Source organism: Staurois parvus, unplaced genomic scaffold (assembly GCF_062004578.1).
Source record: "Staurois parvus isolate SC_StPar_1 unplaced genomic scaffold, SC_StPar_1.0 ptg000175l, whole genome shotgun sequence".
NCBI classification, from domain to species: Eukaryota; Metazoa; Chordata; class Amphibia; order Anura; family Ranidae; genus Staurois; species Staurois parvus.
This window is the reverse complement of record NW_028317971.1, coordinates 13690355-13713919: the sequence shown is the minus strand read 5'-3', so window position 1 is coordinate 13713919 and position 23565 is coordinate 13690355. Positions and strand designations below refer to the sequence as shown.

At 39.7% G+C, this 23565-nt stretch overlaps 1 protein-coding gene across 1 annotated transcript in view; it reads left to right on the top strand.

Moving 5' to 3' along the window:
- Nucleotides 1–23565, top strand: part of SND1 (staphylococcal nuclease and tudor domain containing 1) — a 987097-nt gene that overhangs the window by 875781 nt on the left and 87751 nt on the right. The window lies entirely within an intron of this gene.

The window sequence follows — 23565 nt, the reverse complement described above, 5'->3', positions numbered from 1 at the left end:
TTTCATCAGCATGTGAAATCTGCTCCTTATGACCTAAAAGATGTACAGTTAAGAGGGAATGTATTTTTTTTTATAATTTAAATATTTATTAATTTTCCATTTTAATTACATTTCATCATCACAATATAAATATATATATATAAAAATATATTCTATAATATTATATTAACCAACATTTCTACTTTATATACTCTATGTTACCTTTCCCCCCCTTCTCCACCCCCCACCCCGTGTCCCCTCTGCCTATTCTACCTTTTCTCTGCGTCTTCTTATATCAGCAAGTGGAATTTTTCTGTTGTTATCTTTATTCTTTCCTATACCTCATATATAATCTAGCTTTTTCCCAGTTCTCCCATTTCCCATAGTAAACCTCCATCTTATCTTCTTGGGTATGGCACAATCTTTCCATCTTTTTAATCTGCTCGACTCTTTCAATCCAGTCCTTTTCCTTTGGTGCCTCTACTCGCCTCCAGAACTTGGGTATCAGGGCTTTTGCAGCATTTATATAGTCCCATATCCCTGTTTTTTTATATTTATTTACCGTTATATCCGTGATGTGCAAAATACATACTTCTGGATCTAGATTTATATCTATTTCTGTCAATTTTCTTATTAAGTGGATTATTGTTTTCCAGAATATCTGGATTTTTGGACATCCCCACCATATATGGTATATTGTGCCTATTTCTCCACATCCTCTCCAACACAACGGTGTATTCTCTCCACACATCTTATTTTCTACTGTTGGTGAAATGTGCCATCTTGTCAAACACTTATAGTTCATCTCTACTTCTCTCATAGAGACATTTTCGTGAGTTAATCTATACATTCTCCTCTGCTTTTCCTCATCTATCACAACTCCCATATCCATTTCCCATTTTGTTAAATATGTTGGTTTCGTGTTTGTGTCTAGTTCAGTGAGTATTTTATAAACTCTAGCAATCCCGTGTTTTCCATCACCTAGTGTTCCCAATGTCTTTTCGAACAAGTTCCAGTTGTCTCTTGTCCTTAAAGGTCTTGGCAAACTTCCAACAAAACACCTCAATTGGAAATACCGCCATTCGTCTAATTTAGTGAAAATCTCTCCCTCTTTTTTTTTCAATTCGCCAAATGCTCCTATTTCATCTCCCACCAAAATATCTCCTAATTGCACCTTTTCTTTTTTAAACCACTTCCCTCCTATTTCTTCTCTACCTGGGGGAAAAAACTCTGTATTTTTTAGTGGAATCAGTGTGGAATTAAAAGTCCATTTCATACTTCTGTGTAAGTTATCCCAAATCTTTAAAACATTCAAAGTGTATGTATTTACATTGTCATTTAAACCCCTATACTGTGTTGGCACCCATATCATTCTTCCCAAGTCTATTCCGCTGAGTTCATTCTCTATTCTCACCCAGCTTTTTTTATTATTAAATATCCAATCTATGGTTCTTGCCAATATTACCGCTTTGTAATATCTTTTAAAGTCTGGGAGCCCTAAACCCCCTCTTTCTTTCCTCCTACTTAGCAGTTCGTATGACAGTCTTGGTTTTTTATTCCTCCATATGTATCTTGTTATCAATTTCTTAATTATTTTAAAGAAAATCTCTGGGAGTTTAATTGGGATCATTTGATATCTATATATGATTTTTGGTACTATTACCATTTTTACCAGATTAATACGACCCATCCATGTCAGGGTTCCTCCCTCCAATCTTTTTAATTCATCTCTAATCTCATTAATCAGTGTAATATAGTTTAGTTTATATAGATGTTTATGTGAGGCTGTAAGTTTTACTCCTAGATATTTTATATCCCTGTCTTTCCATTTAAAGGGAAATTCTTTTTGTATCCTTTCTTTTTCGTTTTTTAAGATGTTTATATTTAGAATCTCCGTTTTTGTTGGATTTATCTTTAAATTTGATAGTTCTCCGTACTCCTTTAGTGACTTCATTAAGTTTGGAAGTGTTATCCTGGGGTTTCCTACATAGAACAACAAGTCGTCTGCGAAGGCAGCAACTTTATGTTCCGTATCTCCTATCAGGATTCCCTTTACGTCTCTATTCAGTCTTATTGTTGACAATAAAGGTTCTAGTGATATAACATACAACAATGGGGACAATGGGCATCCCTGTCTTGTTCCGTTTGACATCTCAATGGGTTCTGACCTCTCCCCGTTTACCCCAATGACCACCGAGGGGTATCTGTACAGCTTTCCTATCCACTCTCTCATCCTAGGCCCGATTCCCAAGGCTTCCAGAGTATCCATCATGAATCTCCAGTTTACCCTATCAAACGCTTTTTCAGTATCTATAGACAGTAGTACCACCGGTTCTTTTCCCTTTTTACTCTTTTGGATTAGCATCAATGATCGTACCCCATTATCTTTTCCTTCCCTCCCTGGAACGAAGCCCACCTGATCCTCATGTATCCATCCAGGCATTAGCTCTTTCAATCTGTTTGCTAGGACCTTTGCGTACAACTTAGTGTCTGTGTTCAATAGTGAAATAGGTCTATAGCTCGAACACTGAGAGGGATCTTTTCCCTCTTTTTGAATGAGCACGAGTTGGGCTTGTAATGATTCTCTTCTTACTTCCATCTCTCCACCTAGTGCATTCATGTAGTTTTTAAGTTTTGGTACTAAGATTTCGCTAAATTTTTTATAGTATCTCACTGTATAACCATCTGGGCCTGGGCTTTTCCCCGACACTGTCCCCTTTAATGCTAGTTTTATTTCTTCCTGTGAGATATCTGCATCTAGGGAGTTTAGTTGGTCCTCACTTAATTTTAATAACCTAGCCATTTCCAAATATTTCTTTCTTTTTTGATTTTTCTCTCTGTCTATAGTTTCTGAACCTTCCAAGGGGCTTATATTGTACAGTTTCCTGTAATATTCTATGAAGGCTTTGGTGATATCTTTATTTGAGTGTTTCATGTTTCCTTTAGCGTCTTTTATTTTTTCTATATAATTTCTATTTTTCTTTTTCCTCAGGGCTCTCATCAGATACTTTCCAGGTCTTTCTCCCCATCTATATCTCTCACTTAAAACTCTATTATATACTTTTCTCCTCTCCTCTTCTATCATTTCTTTCAGTTCTTCCTTCTGTTTTTTTAACTTCAGCTCTATTTCTTTTGTTATTCTATTCTTATGTATTTGTTCTAATTTACCTATTTCTTCTAAGAGCTCATTCATTTTCTCCCTTCTTTCTTTTTTCTTTCTTGCCCCAATCGCCATTAATATTCCTCTTATATAAGCTTTGTGAGCCTCCCACACTGTGGCTGTTGACACCTCCCCTGTCTCATTCTCCTTAAAAAAGTGTTCGATCTCCTCCCCTATTTTCTGAGCTATTTCCCTTTCCACTAAAAGTGTCTCATTCAATTTCCATCCCAGCCCTCCGCTTTTCCTTCTCCCCCATTCCATTTTCATAGTAACTGGAGCGTGATCTGATAGAGATATTGTCTCTATGTCTACCTGGGTCAGATGGTCAATTAATTGATGTTCTATTAATATATAATCTAATCTTGAATATCTCTTATGCATATTTGAGAAAAAAGTATAATCTCTATCTTGCGTATGTGTAATTCTCCAGGCATCTACCAATTGACTTATGTGTAATTCTTTTTTCAATAATTTCAGGGCCTTACTTCCTTCTGTCTTTATGTGGGAGGTGGCGTCCCTTTGTGGGTCCATACAAAAGTTGAAGTCCCCTGCCAGGATCAAACGTCCTTTTTTAAAGTCCATCAACTTCCTCAACACCTTTTTCAGATACTCCTCCGGTTTTTTATTAGGACAGTAGATATTGGCCAATGTACACTCGATCTCCTGTAGCTTGCCCCTTAAGAACAAAAATCTCCCATCTGGGTCTGTTTTTCTATCTTCCAACTCGAACCTAACGTTCTTTGCCAGGCCTATTGCTACCCCTTTTGCTCTTTTAACCGGGGTATCTGCATAATACCATGTTGGGTGATTTCTAGACCTCAGTCTAACATTTGAACTTATCTCCAGATGTGTCTCCTGTAAAAATATCACTGAGGCATCTCTATGGTGTAATTCTTTAAATAATCTATATCTTTTCCCGGGACAGTTCAACCCATTTATATTATATGTTATAAACTGAATCTCTTCCATCTTCCTTAAATTTCCTCTTTTCTCCTCCATCTATATTTTTTATTTCTCCCTCCTTCTCCCTTCTCACTTGCTTTTATATCATCTTTTATTTTGCAGGAAAAACAACCACCCTCTCCCATTTCCCACCCTTCCAACCTTCCAACCCCCTCCCTCCCCCCTCCCCTCCCCCCTCTTTTTAGGCCTAACATTTGCCTACTAATCATTTATGGATTAAAAATCCACCTTTGATTGGGTCCTTGGGCTAAAACTCCGTCCATGGACGACTTTCCCCTTGTCTAACCTCCCCATAACCTCCCAAACCCCACCTGGATTTGTCACAGGCAGAAAAGAGAAAAAAGAAGGAGAAAAAGTCCAAAACGAAGGCAATAGAGTGGGGGTAGAAGGTGAGAAGAAAAAAAAAAAAAAACTTCTCTCTTCCTCCCTCCCTCTCTCCCCCTCCACCTCCTCCCCCCCATACATTGCCAGTCCTCTTTTCTCTTCGCTCTATTTTCTCATTGTTCTTCTTCCCAGCCGGGGATTTTCATTCTTTGAATTTTTAAACTGTCACAAAAATTTTTCATATCTTCTGGAAACCTAAGGTATGCTGTAGTCCCATTTTTCCATCCTATTAAACATTCGGGAGTCCCCCATCTATATTGCACCTTTTGTTCTTTCAACCTTTCCAATAGGGGTCTCAAAGTTCTCCTTCTCCACAAAGTCTCTGGAGCCAGATCCGCATATATCTGTATGTCTCCTCCTTCATACTTAATTACTGATTTTCCCTTAGTCTTCTTCCAGATTTTTTCTTTATCCCGGGGTTCATAGAATTTAACAATTATATCTCTCGGCCTTTCTTTCCCCAGGTTTCTCAGAATTTTTCCTTTTCTAAAGGTTCCTTCTATTTTAGACCTTTCCATTTCAGAGCTGTCTGTTATAGTATTAAATATTTTACAAACCACCTCTTGCAGGCTTTCTCCCTTTAAGTTTTCTGAGACCCCACGTATCAAAATGTTTCTCTTCCTATCTTTATTTTCTTGTATCTCAGCCTTGTATAACAGTTTTTCTTGGACTTTCCCTATATTAGTTAGTTCTTTTTCAAGTTCAGAGATAGCCTGGGTCTGACCTTTAACTTTCTCCTCCGTTTCCTCAACTCTCTCCAAGAGGTGTCCCAGATCACTGCGAATGTTTACCATTTCTTGTTTTATTGTTTTCTCCAGTTCTTTAAACATTTCTGCCATTTCCTTTTTATTAGGTATTTGTAAATCTTTTTCCATCTCTGTATTGCCTGATATTTGCTGGTTACTAGTATCAGGGCCTATTGATACTCTAGGGCTTCTTTCCATACTAAGGTCTGCTTCTCCTTTTTCAGATCTGCTCTGAGGTCTTTCTGGGGTTACGTTTCCTTGGGATGTGTATTTTTTAATTGTGCCAGTCTGGGACCCTTTAAGCCCACTTCCTTTTACATTTTTGTTTTTCATTTTTCTCTGTGGCACTTATCCTTCTTATACTCCTTTATAAGTTCGTGGGTGGGGTGGGATATTATTTCTTTAAACTTTCAAGTCTCTGCCCTGTCCCCCTGCTGGTTTTTCTCCTTTTCTTTTCTTCCTCTTCCTCCTTCCCTCCTCTCCCCCTCCTTCCCCCTGAGCCTCTCTTCTTCTCTCTGCGAGCCTCTTCCACCTTTTATACAGTCTCTAGGGGTCCCCCCTTTCATATACACTCTATTTCTTGGAGGTCAGCACAATAGATCTTCAAATGCAATTCACAACTGTCACTCACCCTCCTCCTATGTCTTCTTCCAGTGAGTGCCTTTTCGCTCGGTTCCTCTGAGGGTCTGTTCATGGGGGGGAACTCCCCAGGGTCTCTTCAGACTCCTTGTCCAGGTCTCAATGGTTCTCCTTCCACATTCTTTTAGGCTCCAGGGTTACTAAGGGGATAGGGGGGAGAGTGTGTCGTCCCCCGGCAAAACAGGTCGGCGCTGCTCTCTCCCCGCAAAACGCCGGCCGGCCGGCTTCCCGATCTCCCAGAGGTGCCTTGCGGCCGGTCACATGGTCGCGCCGGCCCCTCTCGTCTCCCAGCGTCCAGGGACTCTCTCTTCACCAGTCACCAGCCGCTCCTCTCTTTTCCCTCACCCGCGTAAGCCTCTCCTCCGTCGGGAGCCGTCAGACCGGGTAAGTCCCCCACCGCAGGGCTCTAACTTGCCCCAGGGGATAAGCTTGGAGGCCTGGGGAGGTCAGACAACGGAGCTCCGTCCACGAGCTCCTACATTGAGCTCTCCCCTGCCACCATGTTTAGGCTCCGCCCCTTCAATCAGTGTCTTACGCCAAGAGGGAATGTATTGAGATTTTTTTTTTATATGATTATTCTCTTTAATGCATACTTATTTGTGTTTATACTGATAATCTTGTAGTTTTGCAGTGATTTATTAATTTGAGGAATTTGAGTACAAACACATATAAAAGAAGTAAAAATCTTTTTTTTTTTTTAGTGATTTTTTTTTTTCCCAGAGAAACAAAAAGTTGCAAAAAGTGTTTTAAACATGTAAGTGATTTACCACACACCCTTGCTTTCAGAGCCTCTAGGAGTGTCGGATACCTGTATCCCCCACTGCGTGCTTTGGTCCTTTCCTCTGACCCCAAGTCAGTACAGGACACAATAGTAACACAGAGGTTAGAGGATGGAACCAAAGCATGTGGCGGGGGGGACAGGCATCCGACATATCAAGACCTGGCTGAGGCAACTGACAGATGCTGACAGGGAATGTAGAAGACACTGGGCACCAAAAAATATACTGCCTCTTCATTTGCAGGGGACTTTCAGCCGATTGTTTTTAGAGATTGAAAGGGTTGCATTGAGAGTTGACTCCCTTGTTTTTTGGGAGTTGACACAAAACCTGTTAAAAGAATTATAGAAATTGTGTTTTGGTATGGTTTGGGTATGAAGTAGAAATTAATTTCTAGAAAATAACCTGTCAGGGAAATCTTTGTCTTTCATCGCTCTGTGCCTCTTATTTGCAGAGTATTTTAATATTTGTACGCTCTGCACATTGTTTTACATAATTATGAATTACTGTATCATGAAGGCATTAAAGATGCACTGTCAGTAAGAACAATTAACCCAGGAACAAGTATCAGTAACAGAAAAAAACATACAGTCAAGCATGATGTTGCCACCCCCATACTTCACAGTAGGTATGGTGTTCTTTGGATGCAACTCAGCAAGTTGTGTTTCTACCAAACAGTTCAATTTTGGTTTCATCTGACCATATGACATTCTCCCAATTCTCTTCTGGATCATCCAAATGCTCTCTAGCAAACTTCAGACGTGCCCGGACATGTACTGGCTTAAGCAGGGGGACACGTCTGGCACTGCAGGATCTGAGTTCCTGGCGGCGTAGTGTGTTACTGATGGTAGCATTTGTTACATTGGTCCCAGCTTTCTGTAGGTCATTCACTAGTTCCCCCCGTGTGGTCCTGGGATATTTTCTCACCGTTCTTGTGATCATTTTGACCCCACGGGGTGAAATCTTGCATGGAGCCCCAGATCGAGGGAGATTATCAGTGGTCTTGTATGTCTTCCATTTTCTAATTATTGCTCCCACAGTTGATTTGTTCACATCAAGCTGCTTGCCTATTGCAGATTCAGTCTTCCCAGCCTGGTAAAGGTCTACAATTTTGTTTCTGGTGTCCTTCGACAGCTTCACCATAGTGGAGTTTGGAGTATGACTGTTTGAGGTTGTGGACAGGTGTCTTTTATACTGATAACAAGTTCAAACAGGTGCCATTGATACAGGTAATGAGTGCAGGACAGAGGAGCTTCTTAAAGAAGAAGGTACAGGTCTGTGAGAGCCAGAAATCTTGCTTGTTTGTAGGTGACCAAATACTTATTTTCCACCATAATTTGCAAATAAATTCTTTCCAAATCAGCCAATGTGATTGTCTGGATTTTTTTTCTCATTTTGTCTCTCATAGTTGAGGTCTTCCTATGATGCCAATTACAGGCCTCTCTCATCTTTTTAAGTGGGAGAACTTGCACAATTGGTGGCTGACTAAATACTTTTTTGCCCCACTGTATCTTACCGTTCCAGATAACAACATATTGCTTTCTACTCTCGTGTAGGTGCCACATAGGGGTGTAATGTGTCAGGTGACTCATATTAAACTGACCTATGTGAATATATGCTTTGTTTTATTGTACCTTGTTCCTGTTGGGATTTATGAATTTGTATGAAAAAGTGGTTTCAAGTGGGATGTATGTTTTACTGCAATTCTGGAATGCTTTTCATGTCCAGTGACGGACTGATTGATAGCTTTACGACCAGGCCAAGGCAAGGGTCTGACAGACATCATGGAACCAGCTAATTAGGTTTACAACCATGAAGCGTATCCAGCTGTGCCATGTGCACTCCTGAATTCAGCACACACACAGACCACATTCCTTGCAAGGGGGCTGGAGGGAGAGAGAATATTTGCACAGTATGATACAAGATGGTAGATCTTACTAAAATGGTTGTCCTTGTCCAATCGCCACATGTACCTAGATAAAATTTTTATCATTTTTTTTTTTTTAGACCGATCTTTCTTTTGGTGGTATTTAATCACCACTGGGGTTTTTATTTTTTGCTGAGCAAACTAAAAAAACTGAAAATTTTGAAAAAAAAAGTTTTTTTTAGTTTGTTTTAAAATGTTGTAAATAAGTGATTTTTATCCTTCGTTGATGTGCGCTAATGAGGCTGTAGTTATCGGCACTGATAGGCGGCACTGGTGGGCATTGACAGGCATCACTTGTGGGCATTGACAGACATTACTTGTGGGCACTGAAAGGCAGCACTCATATAGGGTACTGATAGGCAGCACTGACGGACACTGATAGGTGGCACTGAAAGGCAGCTCTGATGGGCACTTACAGGTGGCATTGATGGGCACTGACAGGTGGCACTGATGGGACTACGCTGATCATTAGGGCACTGATTATCAGTGCCCTGATGATCAGTGTAGATGTTCCCTCTGAGGAATGCCGACTACCGGCTCTCCTCTCCCCACGCCGTAAGGAGAGGACTGCCGATGACCAGCATTTCCTTGTGTACATGCAATCAGCTCTGACTGGACACAGCTGATCACATGACAGAGCCGACTTCATCGGCTCTTTATTCTGATCGCTTCCTGGGACACAGTGCACCACCGATCGCTACGCAGTTAGAATAGGAGGAGGTCATGTGACATCCTCCCAGGACGAGAGAACTGCCGCCGACCCGTCATTTCCTTATATGGCGGGCGGGAGGCGGTTAAAGGTGTAGGGATGCACTTGACACCCAGCAATAGCACAATGGCAGCAAAGGTATCCAATGGGTCCCCTCACCAATTCAACAACAGTACAAGCAAATGGCAACCACCCCAACCTATACCTGGCCTTTGCAATAAGGAGCACATGGAAGGGTGACGCATGTCAAATGTTTATACATTTTTACCCACAAACCAGCCAGATGGTATAATACCTAGTCAGACCAATTATATTAGAGGTGCAATAATTCTCACAGCGGATGGTAGGCTTGTAAAGCCTTCAGATATCTGGAAAGATTGTCTAAAAAAAATTTCTATGATTTATAAGAGATGATTTGCGAACCCTAAAGAGGTATTCCATCAGACACATACCAGTGTCTTTTTGAGTCTACGTCTCTACTACAGATCTGTTGTATGTGTGTGTGGGGGGGATTTTGGCTAAAGAGCATGTCAAGGGGTTGCACAACAGGCTGTTTTGGATAATAGATGCACATAGGTAAGTATTTATTAGGTCTGGTATAGTATGCATCATAGTTGCCACTTTAATAAAGTCATTTTGAGTGCATTATCAGCATGACCAATTAGGATAATGTACACATGTATAACGTTAATATATCCACCTCTCTAATAATAATCTTCCTCATGTTCATTTTAACTTCTGCAAGTACAAAGAAAATACTTCTTGATTTGACTGAAATCTAGTGTGATGCTGAATTCTTTTTTGGCCTAACTACACAGTATCTTTTCGGTATTGAAATCTGAAGCAATGTTAGCACGGTCTTCTGGACTACAGACCTCTTCCTATCCCTGCCCCTCTCCATATGTGTACATTGTTTTCATTCCACGTAAAATAATGCTGCTGCCCTATGAGCCCTCCCACACACTGCGCAGGGAAAAGGTTCACTGGAGGTGTAGTTCTGGGGGTATACCTACATCAATAGGAACTGAGCACCCAGCAGCTGCCCTGCAAGAATTATACTGTAGAAGCCTGGTGATGGTCTTAGTGTTTTTTCACCTGAGGAACAAGATGAAAATGTGTTAGAGGGGGGAAAAGGGAGGATTAAGTTAAATCTTGGTAATGGCTGCACATACTTTAAGATTTTGAAGTTCAACTTGTTAACCCTGACCATACCACAGCCTTCCTTGTCTGTGTACGTACCTGTGCCAAAACACATTTGAAAATAATAATTTTGCTGTTTTTATTCAGTCTATGAAATAATTCCTGTTTTTTTTAACTGTGTAATTTTTTGTATTTCCCCTTAAAGACAGATTACTTAATATACTGTCCCAACACTGAAATAATTATAGAGCTGTAACACACATTAATAGATGGATACAAGCTTCTGTGTAGTAGAGATATTTAGCATTTCATTTTTCAGAGTTAAAGCAATGCTGTTTTAAAGATTTTGGATGGATATTGACAATATTAAAAATATTGGAGGGGGAACCAAAAAAAAAATAATTATATATATTTATATATAAATTATTATTATTTTTTTTTTTTTTTGCAGTGCAGATTGGCAGTGAGGAATGTTCTGCTGCCTGATATAAATGCACAATACCAGTATTTTCACAATTGTCTCTTTATCTCTTCAGTTATGGCTGGCAGGTGCTATTGATGCAGGTTGATGTCTCTGCTTCTTGTGACAAGAGACAGACGTGACACATTAGCATACGTCTCATCAATTCCCATGGCGTGCTATATTCTCACTCGTTATGTTAATGATTGTGTTTGGTGGGACACAAGGATCGCCATACAGCCTACCAGTTCTATAATTTAATGCTTATTTTGTGATGATCACTTTTCCTGCATATTCTTGTAATCCCCCCTTCCCCCAAGGGGCTTGAAATAATTATTTAAATTCCCCTTATATTAATTAAATTAAACTCTGCCTTGCCACCTCAGGGGTTGTACACTTCATCTACAATTTTCTCGTCCAGGCATGGATATCTGAAAATAGTTTCTGATCGCTGCTGGAGGATCCTTTTCAAAATGAGAGTTTCACCATAACATAACTTATGATTTAATGAAACATGTTTTTGCAGCAAATTTAATGTGTACTGTTTTTCAGAACAAGTGCTCATTATATGTGTATTAACTGCTGCAAGTCTTGCTAGTTATTGATTGAATGAAATGTTCAATTTCAATCTTGATTATTTTAAAATGGTTCCTTACAATAGATTTTTTTAAAATTGTTTTTTCCTATAACCTCAAATGTAAATTACATGTCATATTTGTTTCTGCTTTCACAATATCAGCTGATACGTGTCACATAAAGGACAAAATCTTTGAGTGTAGGGTTAAAGTGACATAATGTGTAGGTGCTGTATGTCAGCAATTCCAAGTTTGAATAGTGCCAGGGCAGTAATAGGAGAAACTGGTAGGAAAAGCAATGAGCCAATTGAATCAGCCGGAAATGACATTTCGGGAACATTCTTTATACAGTGTGCAGAATGCTCGGCTGTGTTCATGGTAAGCGGGAAAAGACATTTTAGTTTCTAAAAGGTCATACCTGGCTGAAGATTGAAACTGAAAGGCAATTTTAAATAAAATGTTTTCATTTTAAACTAAAATGGAGTCTCCCATTAAGTTATCTGAATCCCTTCCCCATCAAATAGCACATTCAGTTGAATACTGGACACTAGGACATTTCTGCACTGTGTAGGATTGAACAAATCTGCCTGAGTTTGAAATACAGAAAGGTGAGGCCAGACCAAAATCGGATAAAAGTCCAAGATAAATTGTTGCCAAAAAATTAATCAGCCAATGTGTTTTTAGAACATCACATAACAGATTGTAAAACACCTCAATACACACAAATGTTGGTTCTGCTGCATTTTTTGCAGTATACTGCAGTGCACAGGGAAGAAGTTGGAGTACAAAAACCTCAGGATTGGTGTCAATGGCAGTAATATTAGCCCCCAGCATTGGTGTCAATGAGTACAATATTCTTTATCATCGAGGTCATTGGATACAAAAATAACCCTCTGTTATTGGTGTCAGTGAATTCAGTAATATCCCCCATCATTGGTGTCAGTGGACATAGTAAAAGTGCTCATCCTTGGTGTCATAATAACCCCCCCATCTTTGGTGTCAATAAATGAAGTAAAGAGTGCTATTATTCTCACTCTGTAGCTGTGAAATGTAATCCCCCCCCCACATTGGTGGTCACTAGCAGCGAAAGATAACCCCCCCCCCCGAGAGGGTGATGCCCTAATGAAACAGATCCTGCTTAACCAATGTTGAATAGTGTCTCACTTTGTCGGTGTTTGGTGGATTAACCCCTGATAGGGCACTCCGCTTAGTTTGCCATTTAGAGTGCCTGGAAATCTAACAGAATTTACAAGAAATCTTAAAAATTTACTAAAATGGACTTCTGTTTAGGGAAATTTAGTTTGTCTGTTACAGTCATGGTCAAAAATATTGGCACCCCTGCATTTCTGTCAGATAATGCACCACTTTTCCCAGAAAATTGTTGTAATTACAAATGTTTATGCATTCTTATGTTTATTTCTTTTGTTTGTATTGGTATGACACAAAAAAGTGGAGAAATAAAAAGCCAAATCTGACAATTCCCATAAATGGACTGGACAAAATTATTGGTACCTTCTCAAACTTTTAAAAAATAATTGCATTCGAAGTTTTTGTGATGCTCCTGTAATTTGTAATTAAACTCCCCTGTATCAATTAACAGGTGCTGACAATATAGAAATCACACCAGCAACCAGTTAAAATGGTGAAACATTTACCTTTTTGTTGTCTCTGTGTGCCGCATGGAGAAGAGAAAGAGCAGCAAAGAATTGTCTGACGGTTTGAGAACAAAAATTGTGTAAAAGCATGCACAATCTCAAGGTTATAAGTCCATCTCCAGAGATCTTAATGTTCCTGTGTCCACTGTGTGCAACATTGTCAAGAAGTTTACAGCCCTTGACACTGTAGCTAATCTCCCTGGACGTGAATGAAAGAGGAAAAACTTGATCAAAGACTGCAATTAAGGACTGTTCGAATGGTGGCCAAACAATCCCGCTCAACTTCCAGACAAATTCAAGCTGACCTTCAAGCACAGGGTACAAATGGAAAGCGATGCTATGGTAGGAGACCCAGGAGGACCCCACTGCTGACACGGAAACATAAAAAAGCCAGATTGGAGTTTGCAAAAACTTACCTGTGGAAGCCAAAATCCTTTTGGGAGAATGTGCTGTGGACAGACGAAACAAAATTACAGTTTTTTTGGTAAAGCCCATCATTCTACTGTTTTCAGTTAAAGCAATGAGGCCTTTAAAGAAAAGAGTACAGTCCTTACAGTCAAACATTGTGGAGGCTCACTGATGTTTTGGGGTTGCTTTGCTGCTTCAGGCACTGGATGTCTTGACCATGTGCATGGCATTATGAAATCTGAAGACTACCAAATAATTTGGGGGTGCAATGTAGGGCCCAATGTCAGAAAGTTTGGTATCTGTCAGAGGTCATGGGTCTTATAGCAGGACAATGACCCAACGCACACATCAAAAAACACCCAGAAATGGTTTGAGAAAGCATTGGAGAGTACTGAACTAGCCAGAAATTAGTCCAGATCTCAATCTCATATAGCACCTGTGGAGATATCTAAAAACAGCAGCTGGGAGAAAAAGAACCCTTCCAATCTGAGACCTGGAGCAGTTGGTGGAAGAAGAGTGGCTCAAAATACCAATAGAGAGATGTAAGAAACTCATTGATGGTTACAGGAATAATTTTGAGTCCATTGTTGGGGTTTTGAATGGAATGTGTCAAATTTGGCTTTTTGTTTCTCCACTTTTTTGTGTCATACCAATACAAACAAAAGGTAAATCTGAAAATGCCTAAACATTTGTAATTGCAACAATTTTCTGGGAGAAGTGGTGCATTAACTGACAGAAATGCAGGGGTACCAATATGTTTGACCAGGACTGTACCTGTATGACATGTTTTTGCTAATATGGTATAGAGTTGTAGACTCTTACAGATTTCCTTCTTCAGGTTAGAAAAAAAAAAAAAAGGTTGATTGGTCATTGCAAAAAATATAGGGCTGTAAAGGATAAGTTCACCTTTTGTACCACGTGTTACATGTTACACCAATATTCGGGGTGTAACTTGTTACAACTGGACTGGCTCCTGCAGCCCCCGATTCACATTGTGACAGCTAGTGGGGGACCTTCTCCTCCCCGCTAGCTTTCACAATTTTTTAAAAAAAGCGAACTTGCGGGGCTCTGGTCACGTCACTCATTCATCTTGTTCTGTGAATGAGAACACTACAAGTTCCAACAGCCTTTGCAGCTGTCTGCTTGTAGTTGTCAGTGAACTACCAAGACACAATGGAGCTCTGTGGTAGTTCATTAAGCCTTCCTGTCAGTAAGTATCTGTTTGCCCGTACCAGATGTATGAGCAAGCAGATACAGTGACAAGTCGGAGGGAGATCTGCATGGCACCAATGATCTACTGATCACTGGTACAATGCTGTAGAGCACAGGTGTCAAACTGGCGGCCCTCCAGCTGTTGCTAAACTACAAGTTCCATGAGGCATTGGAAGATTGACAGTTACAAGCATGGCTTCCTAAGGTAGAGGCATGATGGGACTTGTAGTTTCGCAACAGCAGGAGGGCGGCTAGTTTGACACCCCTGTTTTACTGCCTCCAGAAACAAAAAATAGTAAATGCACATTTTTTTACCTGCAAAATAATGTGCATTTATTATTTTTTGTTAAAAGGTGAATTTATCCTTTTAACATCCACAGAAGAAGGGCATAGAGATTGATAGTATATATACATTGAATCTAACTTGCCCTATCATTACAATTTTCTATTTAAATGTATTAAGTGGATTGATGCAGTAGCAGCCACCAGCTTGTGCTCCATTTCTTCAGCCAGACCCCCGCCGGTAAAGCTTCTGGCTGTATAGCCACCAATCACTTTCACTGTTATCAGGCTTCAATATAGCGGATGGAAGGATACTTGGGAACATCCTCCATTTCGTCACTTGGGTTTCAGAGCCGTCATTTTCTGGCTGATATAGTCAGAGAAGCATGTTACCCTCCCTGGATCCCACCGACCTAAACAACCTTAGACCTATCTCCCTTCTGCCATTTTCATCCAAACTCCTTGAGCACTTAGCCTATAATCACCTAAGCTCCCACCTCACCGACAACAACCTCCTTGATCCCCTACAGTCTGGCTTCTGTCCCCTACACTCCAACGAAAACGCCCTACTCAAACTCACCAACAACCTTCTAACCAGCAAAGCCAATGGCCACTACTCAGTGCTACTACTCCTCGACCTCTCTGCAGCTTTTGACATGGTCAACCACCCCCTCCTTCTCAAAAAACTGTATTCTTTTGGCCTCAGAGATTCCGCTCTCTCCTGGCTCTCTTCCTATCTATCTCAACGCACCTTCAGTGTTACCTATAATGCTGCCACCTTCCCCTCATTCCCCCTCTCTGTTGAGGTCCCCCAAGGTTCTGTTCTCGGGCCCCTTCTCTTCTCCATCTACACCTCCTCCCTTGGTCAATTGATACACTCCCACGGCTTCAAATACCATCTCTATGCTGATGACACTCAAATTTATCTCTCTACCCCTCGCCTCACTCCTTCAGTCTCCGCCCAAATCACTAGCCTTCTGAACGACATATCAGACTGGATGTCACTCCACTTCCTCAAATTAAACCTTGCCAAAACCGAGCTCCTAGTTTTCACCAACCTGATATCCATCTACCACCCAAAACGCATTCTCCGCTCCTCACAAGACCTCCTACTCTCCAGTTACCTGGTCTCCTCCTCCCATGCCCATCTCCAGGACTTCTCCAGGGCTTCCCCCATCCTCTGGAGCTCACTACCCCAATCCATCAGACTGTCACCTTTCCTCCCCACCTTTAGGCGCACCCTGAAAACCCATCTCTTCAGAGAAGCCTACTCCACCCTCACCTAATTGCTGATCTCCTCTGCTCTTCCCACCACTCCATCCCCCACAGCTGTTTCCTCCTGTACCACTCTCCCCTCCCTCCTAGATTGTAAGCTCCAAGGAGCAGGGCCCTCGAACCCCTCGTGTATTGTATTGTATTGTTACTGTACTGTCTCGTGTACTGTCTCACATTATAATGTACAGCGCTGAGCAAACCGTTGGCGTTATATAAATACTGTATAATAATAATAATGTTACTGAGCAGATTTCTTTTTGGTTACATGCTTTAGAGGGCAGGGGAAACATTGCAGTCTGTTACCACCAGTGTCTCCATAAAGAGTACCTGTCACCTGCCCAATACTATCAGATGGGAGGGTTTGTGATCGCAATAAAGTTAAATTAAAAAAAGTTTGAAAAAAATTATAATTCAATGTAAAAAAAACAAAAATTAACCATAACCCAGCTGCACTACACATTATTATTATTATACAGGATTTATATAGTGCCAACAGTTTGCTTAGCGCTTTACACATACCCACAAACTTGAACCCAGGGTGCGCATATGTATCTAATCACACGTGAGGTATCGCCATGAGCATCAGAGTGAGAGAGATAATTGTAGCACCAGAGCTCAGTTAACGCTAAACTGATACTCTGTAAGGGCTTTTAAAGCATCGGTAATCAAGATTTTTGAATACCATTGTTATTTTTGGGGGGGGTTTGTCATATCATTGGCACACACAATTTTATGAATTGACATTTTTGGTATCTCTGTACTTGACACAACCCCATCTTATAAATGTTACCAACAATTGGGTATTATGTTGTCTTTGTGTGCCCCAAAAGGTATTTTTCCCTGAAAATGTATGTTTGACACGTGTTAAGATTGTGCGACTACCTTTTTATTTTACAATTCTTTTGCTTTCAGAAAATACACAATTTTCTGGGGGCTTTAAGTAATTTTATAGCAAAAAATGCAAATTTGTAATTTTGTTTCCATAAAGTAAAAAAAATGCTCTAGTTCTATAATGGTTAATGCTGCATAATAAGCCATGTCTCATTCTAAACAAAACAAAGGGAGATTCTATAGAGTGTGTTTATGCATCTTCTCTACCTTTGAGTACAAGCCATGCTGTACTTTTATTACTACTGTGTTAACATCCTAAATATATAACATTTGTTTTTCTGAATGTCTCTTTCTGCCTTAGCCTAATAAATTTTCATTTCTGAAGCACTGCTGAATGCTTAAAAAATGTTAATGTAATTGTCATTATTTTTCGCTAACATGCTATCCTGTAGGAATTGTCATAAATATTTATTGCAGTAAATTGCAGTGAATGACACTACATCTAGCAATATGTAATCTGCAAAAAATCAAAGCTTGCCTTGAGAGAGATTCTTGCATGTTTTAGTAGTGTAAGCTTTCCAGTATCTAAATGAGCAAATTTTGGAAATATGTACCACGTGAAATTGTCGTGTAATCAGAGCTACTCCCTTAGATTACTGAGAAAATAAAATGCTATATTTAAAGGAACTCCGTTCAAATGCTGAGCCATGTCATTTTCCTTTTTAAATCATTGACCTTGGTTTGTAAGCAGGCACACTGAATTCTGGATTAATTTTTATAGTCTCCTAACCGGTACAAATTAACCAATATCACTTGATGTGAAATACAAATAAAGGGATTCACCTTGGTAATGTAAGTGTTAGTCCAATTACTACTCAACTGGAGCTACTGTAGGTGAGAGCAAGTGTAAATGAAACAAATAACTTATGACACGGTGGAAGAACATGTCAACGTAGTTGATGGGTGAACACTGAGAAAGAAAAGAGGACGTGGCTCAAATTTGCATTTTGTTGACTAATGGTTGTAGCTTTGCAAGTTGATAAATCTACCTCTGTAATTTCTTTGTATGATGCATGTATTGGGAGAATATTCTTTTTCCCCTCAGAATGCTGTAGTATTGAAACATCACAGCTCAGTAAATATAAAACAGATTAAAAAAATAAAGCAAACTACAATGATGAACACTTTATAGCATAGTTTAATAAAAATGATTGCATCTAGGGTTGTCATTGGTCAAACAATGAAATAAAAGGTTAACAAATTTGATAATTTTACAGCATGTAGTTTTTTTTAAAAAAAAAAAGTACCCATTTGTCCAGTTTTCCATTGGATAGCCTGGTTTTTGTCTTGCCATTCTTAAAAAATAAATAAAAAACTTCAGAAAAAACATGGAACAATGATGAGTGCTGCCCATAGTGATCAGTCAGACAGTCAGATTCTTTCTTATCCCATCAACTCAAGGCAAAACTTGTTGACTTTAGCCTTTTACGACTTCTATTTTCATTAGATTTGGAGATGTCATCCCTGTGCTGTTCATTACTGGTTGAGGGCTTTTTGAAAAGAAGACTGTACTTGAGACCCTGCAGTGCTGCTTCTGCTTCATGTGTGCAGAATTCATTGCGCATACTGGTGAATACAAATTACCAATTTTTTCAGTGTATAGCAGATCTGCTTTTATCAAAGCAGTATTAAGCCCCAAACTAAAAATGTAGTATACTGCAGCTTACCAATCATTAGATGTGTTTCATTAGTTTTCTCTTTTTAGGCTTGTTTTCCTCTGTGTTTACTTGGTGATCCAGCCAGTAACACACCACCTGTATTAGAGTGCAGTTTGGAAGAAGACACAACAGGGGCGGCATCATAGGGAGTGGGAGTGTTGGATACAGTTGGTAAAATAATTATTTGATCCTCTGCAGATTTTGTAAGTTTGCCCACTTACAAAGAAATTAAGGGTCTATCATTTTTATCATAGGTGTATTTTAAATGATAGAGACAGAATATCAAAAAATCCAGAAAAAACACGATACATGTTATAAATTGAGTTGCAGTTCAGTGAGTAAAATAACTATTTGATCTATTTGAACCTCTGACAATCCCTTCATTGGCTCCCGATTGCCCAACGCATCAAATTCAAACTGCTAACTCTGACCTACAAAGCCATTCACAATGCCGCCCCAATCTACATAACTGACCTGATACCCAAATACTACCCTACCCGTGCCCTCCGCTCCTCTTAAATCAACAGGAGTAATCTGTGTGCCACATGAGCACAAAGCCAGTCTGTGGGAGCCAGAATTATTGTTGGTTGGTAGGGGATCAAATACTTATTTTATTCACTGGACTGCTCCATTTATAGCATTTGTATAATATTTATTTTCCCCACTGTACTATGGCTTTCGATACAGAAACAGCATGGTTTTTATTTGTATGTTGCTACCCTCGGTTTACTCAGCATACCCCCTTTTTCAGGGTCATTACAAATTGGTATATGCAAACCCCCCAAAAGAAGCATATTGGAGCTTTTGAAAAGAGCCTTTTTAACACTAATAAGAAATGCTGTGATGTGGAATTCAGCCTGTTTTTTCCTTTTCACAGAAGTCACTTGTAATAACTGTAACTCATACCAAGAGAAGGTGAAGAAATTCATCCTGTTGCCCTCTGCCTCGTAGATCTGCACCATCATGAAAGCTGAGGGCTGTAATATTACTGGAGCAGTGAGACTGTTAATATGAACTGTTGTATGATGCGTAATACATACAGTGTCTGTATGCTAAATTTCCACAACCTTTATTTAGGTTTTTTTCCCCCTCCATACTCTATTTAAAAATAGGCCATCTGATGTCAGCCTTAGGCTAGTTTCACCCAGTTTTTTGTGTCCTATCCTATTCCACTCCCTATCTCAAAAGGCTGAGATTCGGGGGGGGGGGGGGGGATTTGACATAATTTGGAACTGTAGTTCTCTATAAGTTTACCAAATAGCTATATAGAAAGAGTTTCCATAACCTGAACTGCTCCTTCACTTGAAACCTTAGAGAGTGATGGAGCAGATGTAAATTGCTTGAACAAACCAAACCCCAAGTGTGTACCTCATAATTTATATTATTTTATATTATTTTGTCATTTATTTCTGTACTAATCTAAGAAAAGCCTCAAAAACCCTTTCACTGTCTCCAAAAGCTGAGTATCTTGCATTCCTTGAATTTACCCCACTTATATCTTGTCTTATAATATTGAATGTGTTACAGTTGTGCTGCATAGAACTGCAGGGGGTCCTGACTGTGAAGAACTATACCTGTAGCCACACTCTGTTTTGATAGAGGACAGCATATGCTGCAGACAGATGGGCCTCACTCCACAAATTCTGTATGTCTTCATTCAAGGCAGTGATAAATATAGATGTGCCAAAACAATAAAGACAGAAAATCTCCCCAAATAACACAGGGGAGACAGACGTGGGGGCGTATGCTACTTAACCATTGTCCCAAATACTACCAGAGCATGTCTGAAAATGTTACCACAAAATGTGTGTCATTTATAAATGTTGAACCAACACTGTCATATATCTTAGAGCCATATTCCTTGAATGCCGTGTGATCCATCTTAATCTTTGAAATATACTGAGGATTCTCTACATAGAGCATTTTCTAACACCTGTACTATGTTTTCTTGGCTAGAATTCTACCTACTTTTAGACTGTATACTTTTATTATAGCAAGATACTGTGCTGCACTGGTATAATTCTGCAGTCTAGTAATTAATTATTCTATGCCTAGTTTATTGTGCTGCTTTTATAGCACTGCTCATTCATCCTTTTCTGCTGTAGTGCAAATTAACAAATTCCTCCTAACAGTGTGAGACAAGACGTTTTGAATGTAAAATATCTGGTTATAAAGTAAAATGTATAGACTGTCAGCCAAGTCGGAAATGTGGACACAAATGGGCACTGATTTATTTCCTGCTTAAGCTGCCAAGCTGTTCTGTGTACCCACTATCCTTTGGATGGGTGCTTCCCTTCCTCTTGCTTCAGAGCTAACTGTGGTACTGACGCACTGCTCTATAATCTCACTTTTTTTGTTAGTATTGTTTTGTTCCATCATTCTGGCTTCCGTATGCTAATATTAGGTTAGTATATCTGTAAATACTATGATTTTCCTGATCTAAAGCATTTTCCTAAAATCCCAATGAACAGTCTCTTTGTGCTATCATTTTGTTAGAGAAAACGCAGAGACCCTCTTTTAAAATATTAGATAAAGCTATTTGCAATGACAACCAATTATATTAGAGCTGTAAATTGACAGTTCTGGAGGATACATTAACAATATTGCTTCATTGGTTACTATGAGCAAGAGGCTAAGGACAGGTGTAGACATTGGTGTAATATTGTCTGAGCCTTGCCTGCATCAGGCTTCACCTAGCCATAACCAACCACCTACCACTGGATAGTGGAGTAGGTAGAGTTCATTGAACCAAACAAGTAGTGGGCTCTGTGTGCACATGCACCAAAGATCGCCAGACTCTTCAGCTCATTTACCCTACCATGACGTTTCAGGTTGTTTATCGACCCTCAAACATTTTTTTTAATATGAAAATTTCATGAACTACTTTAAATCCCAACTCTTGGAAAGATTATTTTAAACCCTGCACCATCTACATAGGGAGAGGTAATACTGGGTATGCTGTGTGTGCAGTGCTGTCGTATAGTAGTACAATCATGCCTTGTTACATGCCAGCTTCGCTGTATGTATGGGTACTGAGAGCAGGAGCTAATACTAATGAAAGGTTCCCGTCACATCATGCTCTCTCCTCTATCCATACCCATTTACAAAAAAAAAGCTTTTCACAGATTGGAGAACATCCCACCCTTCCTCTCTCATGCTCCATTCACAGAACACCCTGTATTCTGTGAAAAAAAAAAAAACACAAGGTTTTTGTGAATAGGTATGGAATGAGGAGGGGGTGTGGAGCAACAAGAGTCATTCACTGCAATTGGCCACTGCTTCCCCTGGAACAAAATCCAGCAGAGCTGGCTTGTAACAAGGTATGATTTTACCACAATACAGCAGCACTGCATACCCAGCATATCTATTATTCTGATGCCACAGGCAGGCATCCCTTAAGACAAAACATGCGTAGGGCGGAGCATAATGATTACAGTACTACACCTGCCAGAGAAAGTGTTTTCTGTGCTATGCTGCATGAATCTTTTTGTTTGTGAGTACCAATATTTCTTAACACTGTCGTGTCTTATAGCCATATTCCTTGAATGCCATGTGATCCATCTTAATCTTTGAAATATACTGAGGATTCTAGTCCAGACTGACAGGCTTCTACATAGAGCATTTTTTAACACCTGTATTATGTTTTATTGGCTAGAATTCTACCTACTTTTTGACTGTATACTTTTATTATAGCAAGATACTGTGCTGCACTGGTATAATTATGCAGTCTAGTAATTAATTGTTCTATGCCTACTTTTACTGTGCTGCTTTTATAGCACTGCTCATTCATCCTTTTCTGCTGTAGTGCAAATTAACAAATTGCTCCTAACAGTGTGAGACAAGATGTGCGTAGGGCGGAGCGTAGTGATTACATTCGTACGCCTGCCAGATAGAGTTTTCTCTGCTATGCTGCCTGAATCTTTTTGTTTGTGAGTACTAATATTTCTTATAATGATGGTGTCCATAGTACTACACTATGGAGTTTTGTTCTGTGTTTCCTCCTGAATATTATTGAACTTTGGAGAACCGATATTGGCATCTTGAAAAGGGAAATAGTCTGATCCAATTTGTGCTAAAGCACTGTATGACCTTTGGAAATGTGTGGTCTATTGCCCTTGTAAGCCGTTTTGTGTGCAGGTGGGGGAGCACTGGTTGGCTTAATTTGCACTGAGATGTCACACAACTGAAACATGTTTTTTTACACGTGGATGGACTCTGTTTTATCACTGGTCAATATTGAGCACTGTGATTCAGATTAAGTGGATATGAATATGTGTTTGATATAGTAGATAGTTACACAATATCTAGAAGTTTATGTATATCTGAATTTTTAAATTGAAGACAGTGCAACATGTTTTTGCAGAAACCTATTATTACCTCTGCTCTACAGGTACAGGAATTACATTAACATTTTATTCTAGAGTTGTCCGTTAAAGAAGAGCACTACAAATAATAGATAATCCTGTGACTCCTGTTACACTTCTTTCATAGCAGTCTGTTCTTTGGCACCACTACTTTCACTGTGGGTGTGCTCTCCAATAGTTTGAGGTGGGTGCACTCACTGGCTCTCCAGTAGACCAGTAGAGTTTGGGATGGAGTATGCTTTGTACAGTAAAGGCAAAAGGTCCTACGCGAATATGCCAAGCATAAACTAGACCAGTAGCAACACACAGCTGATGGAGACATCTCAAGGTCTCTCTCCCTGGTGAGTGACCATCTAGCCCTC